Raw genomic sequence first — 6,687 nt, 5'->3', positions numbered from 1 at the left:
AATATGTTCTCTAGTGTTTTGTGTTTATGTTTTTCTTTTCAGGTATTTCAACACACGTCAATCAAGCGTTAAAGATTCAAGTTCATTTGTGTGGATTTACCTAGGTATATGTTTGGTTTACTTACATATATTGTATGATTATATCTAAGCTCAATATATGTACACTTAACACGATTTTTGATGTTTTCTATCATATAAATAATTTTTCATCAAACGTTGTTACTGTACACTTAACACGATTTTTGATGTTTTCTATCATATAAATAATTTTTCATCAAACGTTGTTACAATAACTTTTATCTCATGTTTACAGTTCTTTCGTACTTTATTATATACATATAATACATGCACAATATATATATACATGTTTACAAGCTCTATGTCAATTTTCATGTTCTTGAAAAACAGGTTTTCTGAATACTTTTCAAAAATAGGGAGTTTTCACAAACAAAAATTGATTTTTCAAAAATTACTTATCAAACACATTTATTTCATCATTTAGAAACTTTCCTCAAAGTTTCACTATTTTTGGATTTGAATTGATATTTTTTATGAATTTTCAAAACTACCCCAAAACCTGTCAATATGCAAATATCAGTTTTCGGTCGACCGGTCCGGTCGACCGACAGTTGTTTTCTGAGCTCATGCTTGCGGTCGACCGCACCGGTCGACCGAGTGAACTTCCGGTCGACCGAAAATTCCGTCGGTCGACCGCCAGCTTTAAACCCTTATTCTCTGAGTTTTTGAGCTTAGCGGTCGACCGGACCGGTCGACCGATGAGTTGTCAGAACCTTTATAACGGCTAGTTTTTCTACTTGTTTTCAAACTGGGTTTTTGGTCTTTTACCTATTTTTTACTGTTGTATTGAGATGCTATATATATCCCATTGCTGTTCTTCCTCTCTACAACTAAGAAATCCAAGTTTGGTGTTTAACAAAATATTGATTGTGTTTAAGAGCTGTTTAATAGTTGATTTCATCAATCAGTTTTTCAAGAGAAGTTTTTTCTACAACAAGAAGTGGCATTCAATCCTATTGGAATCATCTCTACTGTTCTTCTTGTTTGAGAAGTCTTCTAAACTCTTATATAGCTTATTATTTCATTTTCATTTCATTTAGCTATATCTATTGAGTTTCATTCACTGTTATCACACACACTTATTGAGATTAATATTTTCATACTATATAGTATGGGTTGTGGGGTGTGATTTAGTGAGTGTGAGCTTCATTATGTTCTCACTTGTTATTTGAGAACAAATCATTGTATTTAACTTTTATTTGTGAGAATTACTTGTAATACACTTGTACACCGAGAGAAGTGTGAGGCGAGACACGGGGTCAAATCCAATAGGAGTGGCGTCGATTGACGAACCTAGGGAGAGGTTGTAATCGAGCACTTGAGGAGGAGGACACGGGGTAGGTTCCTACACTTAGTGTGTAAAGTGTGATTGCATAGTGTTTGTGTAGTGTGAGAGTTTTCGGTGATCTTGTAAACCGAGTGTGTAGAAGTTTTGGCTTCCAAACTGGATTGTGATAGTGGATATCTCCTCGAGGTGAGGAGCGGGGACGTAGGTCATGGTGACTAAACCTCGTAAACATATCGTGTGTTTGTGTCTTGCTTAGTGTATTTTTTATTCATCATTATTGTTCATATCCATATCATATTTCTTCTTGCAAGATCAAATTGATCAACATAATTTTAATTCGATTTTAATTAGGATTAGATTAGCATAAGACCCTAATCACCCCCCTCTAGGGTCTAACATGATTGATTCACCAGAGGTTGAGATACAGGATGATTTGGCTACTGTAGAGATTTTAGTATGCATTCTTGCTAGAGAGAATAAAAAGTTTAGAAAAAAGTCATTCCATTAGTGAAAGTTTAGTGGAACCGGCAAAGAGCGAAAGAGATTTCTTGGGAGCGCGAGGAGAATGTTCGTCGCGACTACCCACACATGTTTGAACAGGTGAGGTCGATATTTAAAAGTGCTTATACGCATTGAAAGATTTGATTATATGTGTTGTTTAGTCACATTTATATTTAACTCTAGAATGGGTCATTCGACACTTAGCTCTTAATTATTCGGAACATATGATATATATATATATATGGGGGTTCCTTGTTTGGATTTTTCACCCGACGTACTAGTTCCGTCTAATTAGGGGTTAAGTGAGAATTTACTCATTTTAGATTGTTAAGTTTAAATGTTGCTTATATTTCAAATCGGGAGATTAATGATATGAGATGTGTACGTGAGGGTTTTCTTGTTTGGATTATCCCCTTTTTGTGCTTTTCTCGTATTATTAATCTCTACCATGTGATTGCGGAATTTCGAGGATGAAATTCTTTTAAGGGGAGGTGAATGTAAAACCCTAAAAATTTATGTTAAGATAATTAATATGAGATTAATTATGATTCATGGATATTTATTTTAATAAATATACTTAAATAGGGTATGAGTATGATACCATATGTTTTGAATATGAACGAGTTCATACATGAGAAAGAAAAGAGTCGAAACGCACATAATGGCCAAATATGTGTAACTGGAAAATTCCGGTCCGGTCGACCGCCGCTATTGTCCACACTGCGGTCGACCGTCACGGTCGACCGCGAAACCTGTAGAAAGTCAGATTCATGTTTTGAGGTTGTTTTGGTTTTCTAAAGCCCATATCCGTTTTCTGATATATAGATATCATATGTTCACGATATTTTTAGTTTTCTAAGAACCCTAACAGCCGCCAAAACCCCTTTAAACCCTAATTTTGATTCTTGGAGAAGACTGGAGGCTTTCAAGTGGATTTTCGCGTGTTTTTTTGGTGTTTGGATTATAGATCTTCCTTGGCTTGGCTTCTTAAACATTTTTCTACAAACCCCAGGCGAGTTCATCTCTGCTAATCCACCTCCTAGTTTTTAAAATGTTTTTAAAGAGTTTCTAATATGTTTTGTAGAGGTAAATTGACTAGTTTATGAATAAAAGATAATTCTTTTGGATTATATGTATAAAGACTAGGTCTCTATATGTTAAAAAGTTTGAGAATGAATTTACAGAAGTATGTAAGATCTGAAAATGATTTAAAACATGGTTTAATCTGAAGAAAGATGATTTGTTCTTCGTTTTGAGTTTTTATGCATGACTTAGGGTTTTGAATATAAATTTTATGCAAATAATCATGCTATATATGTTGAGTTTGTTTACAGAAGTTTTTATCTACTGTAGATATGCTCTCATGTAAGTTTTATGTTGTTTTAATCATGTTTGAATCACCTAAACACAACGTGAATACGACACACACAACCAGATTGAGAATCTGGAATATCAACCCACGGTCGACCGCGCCATAGCAATTTTTGTCCTAATTTAAGTTGATAAATACGAAGAGCATAGCATATTTCATTGTATTTCAGAATAGGGAGATAAAACCTATTTCTGTAGGGCGATTGAGTAAGAGTATTATAAAAGTATTATCATTCCATTGTATTCTGGAATAGGGAGATGGACTTATTTCTGCAGGGCGATTGAGTAAGAGTATTACAAAAGTATCGTTATTTTATTGTATTCCGGGATAGGGAGATAAAACCTATTGCCGTGGAGCGATTGAGTAATAATATTACAAAAGTTTCATTATTGCATAAGGAGATACACATATATAAGTATTATTTATCGTATTTTGCTTTCATATTGGTTTCGCGCGAGTAGGGTATTTCCTTTAAGATCGTGGCTTACATGACATGGCTTATGATTGATTTTTTGTTCTGGATGAGATCCCTCTTATGTTAGAGTTGTCTACCCGAGTGTAATTGAGATGAGATATTTATTCTACATGTTTGAGGTTTGGAGTGTTTTCCTTTTGGTTTATTGCTTTCATTCATAGGGTTTGGAGTTAGTATTTAAGGAGTCACAAGTTGAGACTTGGTATATACATAAGGGTTTCCTTGTTTGGATTATTTCACTCGACGTACTAACTCTCGTGTTGTGATTTCATAAATATTAACTTCCAGTTAGAATTTTATGAATGATTTCATATGTATATGTACTAACTCTATTTTCTATATACCCCTACCCCTTTCCTTGCGGAGAGATGGAGATGATCTCGCTATATTGTTTTGACGCTCGTTGTTTTCCCCCATTTCAGGCAGCGAGTCAGGTGCACGGACAGCCGTAGGTTGATGGGATTTCCTCATAAATTCCATCTAGCTATTTACTTTTTAGTTGTTATTTCAAAACTCCACAGTTAGTTGTTTATGTTCAGATTCTAGACTTGTATTTCATTTTGTATAGGTTGAGAGCCATAGTGATATTTTATTTGACTCATTGTACTTGAGGTTTATTTCAGACTCAGAGGTATTTCTACTCTATTTTAGTTGGGCTCACTGATGATTATTCTCATGCTTTCTCTGTATATATTTGGCTTTACTCTATTTATTTTATTTTCCTGTCTGTACCTTCACCTATTTGCTATTTCCACTAGAGAGATAGTAATTGTGCTGGTGAAACATGTCGTAGCATGGTGTTTGGTGTTTGGCAGGTTTGACATTCTGGATTTTACCTTGGACTGCAGCCTCGCACGAAACCTGGGGCGTCACAGTATCGATCAAGTAACACGTGACTTTGGACTTTAAATCACCAAGTTGGCATTTCACTCGGATTTTACCCAATGGTCTAGACCCACTAGTATTGAATCCGTAGATGACGCTGCTTGTCGAAGATAATCTGCTTGTAGGTATCCTAAAATTGTACATTAGTCAGAGCGACATGATGCTAACAGCGGAACCCGGATTGACTTAGATCCGGTTGACAACACTGGAGCATATGTATCCGGTGAAGTACAAAGACCTATCATGCTTTGAGTTTCTGACTTGCATGTCATCTTTGGTGAACGTTATACAATGGAATTGCTTGGCCACCAAATCGCAATGTTGAATTGGTGGTTTTGTGTCTTTGGGAGTTGGTTTGATGTGAGTGAGGAACACGTCGGTATCAGCTAGGGCTTCTTGCAAGGCTTCCCTCGTGTCTTTAGAGAGACGTAACAATTCATATAGGGTTATTTTCACTAGGATGTTAGCTAGCTGGGTCATAACATCAAAGCGGTATGGTGTGCTTGAACTCCTTGGTTTATCTCTCCTAATCGGGCGATTGAATCGAGACTGCTTCGGGTTCTGAACATCCTGGTGTTAGGGTTCTTTCCCTTTCTACTTATTAGCTGATTATTGCTGGGATTTTCCTTTAGGTGCAGGGGGAGTTGTAGCCACCCCCAGCTCCGACAACTTTTTAGCATTGGGATTAAGGCTTCAAGATACTCGTAATGGTATTCGTTCCCACCCCTAGTAGCGAAAACTTCTTGTTCTTCCTCATAGAGTGGTAAAGTAGGGATACCTTCATTATCTTTTTCAAGAATTGTCATAGCAGGACAACAAAATTTCTCCCTAATTTAAAGTAGGGATACCTTCATTATCTTTTTCAAGAATTGTCATAGCAGGACAACAAAATTTCTCCCTAATTTTGGACTTCTTCTTAGATAAGGAACTTTCCAATTGCTCATCATTGAGCAAATCTGGATGGACCCAAAGAATTTCGCCACTAGGAGTCCTATGCTGTACAAGTCCCTTCTAGCATTGCCTGTGAGGATCATCGTTAATAGTTTTTACCTTCACTTTTGATACAGGCTCTGGTTGAAATCATGAGGAAGGGACCGAGCCAAAGCTGATAGAAACCGTATTTGCACCCACCTTCTTTTCCTTGGGCTATTTTTAAGTGATGATACCTACATCGATTAGGGCTTGAATTTTATCTTTGAGATCGTAGCTCGTCTTTATGGAATGATGGACTGCTCTGTGGAACATGTAGTATCGCGGATATGTAGTCTTCTTGGCTCCCTCATGATCAGTGATTGGGGATAGCTTAATTTTATCATTCTCCAACAAGTATTTGAAGATACCAGGAACCTCATCTTCCTTGAAAGAATATTCCTTCAGGAACTTTGGCTCAGAAATCTTCTGCTACCTTGGAGACTATTGCTGCCATTGAGGTGTTTGCTTCTTTGGTGCTAGTTGTTGCGGTTGCTGTTAGGGTTGCAATTGAAATGTCTGATTTGCATCCACTGTATTTGCTTGCGCCTTTCCTTTATCATGGGAGGTGAAGTTCTATTTTGGGGTGTTATTTGCCGGCTGACCCCTTTCAGCTTTCTTCCTCTTGAGGAAGCATTTAGCCTGCTCCCCTCGCACCTTTAACACTTTTCATGTTTTGGATGGTGTCATGCCCATAACTTCTAACACGTCCAAGGAAAGGTTGTTATGGCATGTTTGGAGAATGAATTCCTCCGTGATCGTATCTCGGCAATTCATCCCCTTATTCTATAAGCGCTTAACAAAGTTCTGAACCAACTCTCCGTCTTTCTGCTTCTCATCAAAGAGTGTTCCAATTGACACTTCAGTGTCATCATCGAAGAAGTTGGTGAGAAACATGCTCTCTATGTCATCCCAGCTATTGATACTCCCCGGCTTAAGACGGTGGTACTAGTCGTAGGCGGCCGCATGAAGGGTTCCCACGAATGATCGTACCATCAGAGGTTTATTGCCTAAAATGACCCCTAGGTAGGACTTGAAGTAAATCAAGTGTTTAGTGGGCGAACCTCTTCCGTCAAACGACGTGATGTTAATCAAGTTGAACTTTGTTGGATACGAAAT

Source organism: Asparagus officinalis, chromosome 1, assembly GCF_001876935.1.
Source record: "Asparagus officinalis chromosome 1, Aspof.V1, whole genome shotgun sequence".
Classification (NCBI taxonomy): domain Eukaryota; kingdom Viridiplantae; phylum Streptophyta; class Magnoliopsida; order Asparagales; family Asparagaceae; genus Asparagus; species Asparagus officinalis.
The sequence above is the reverse complement of the archived record's forward strand: the minus strand, read 5'-3'. Positions refer to the sequence as shown.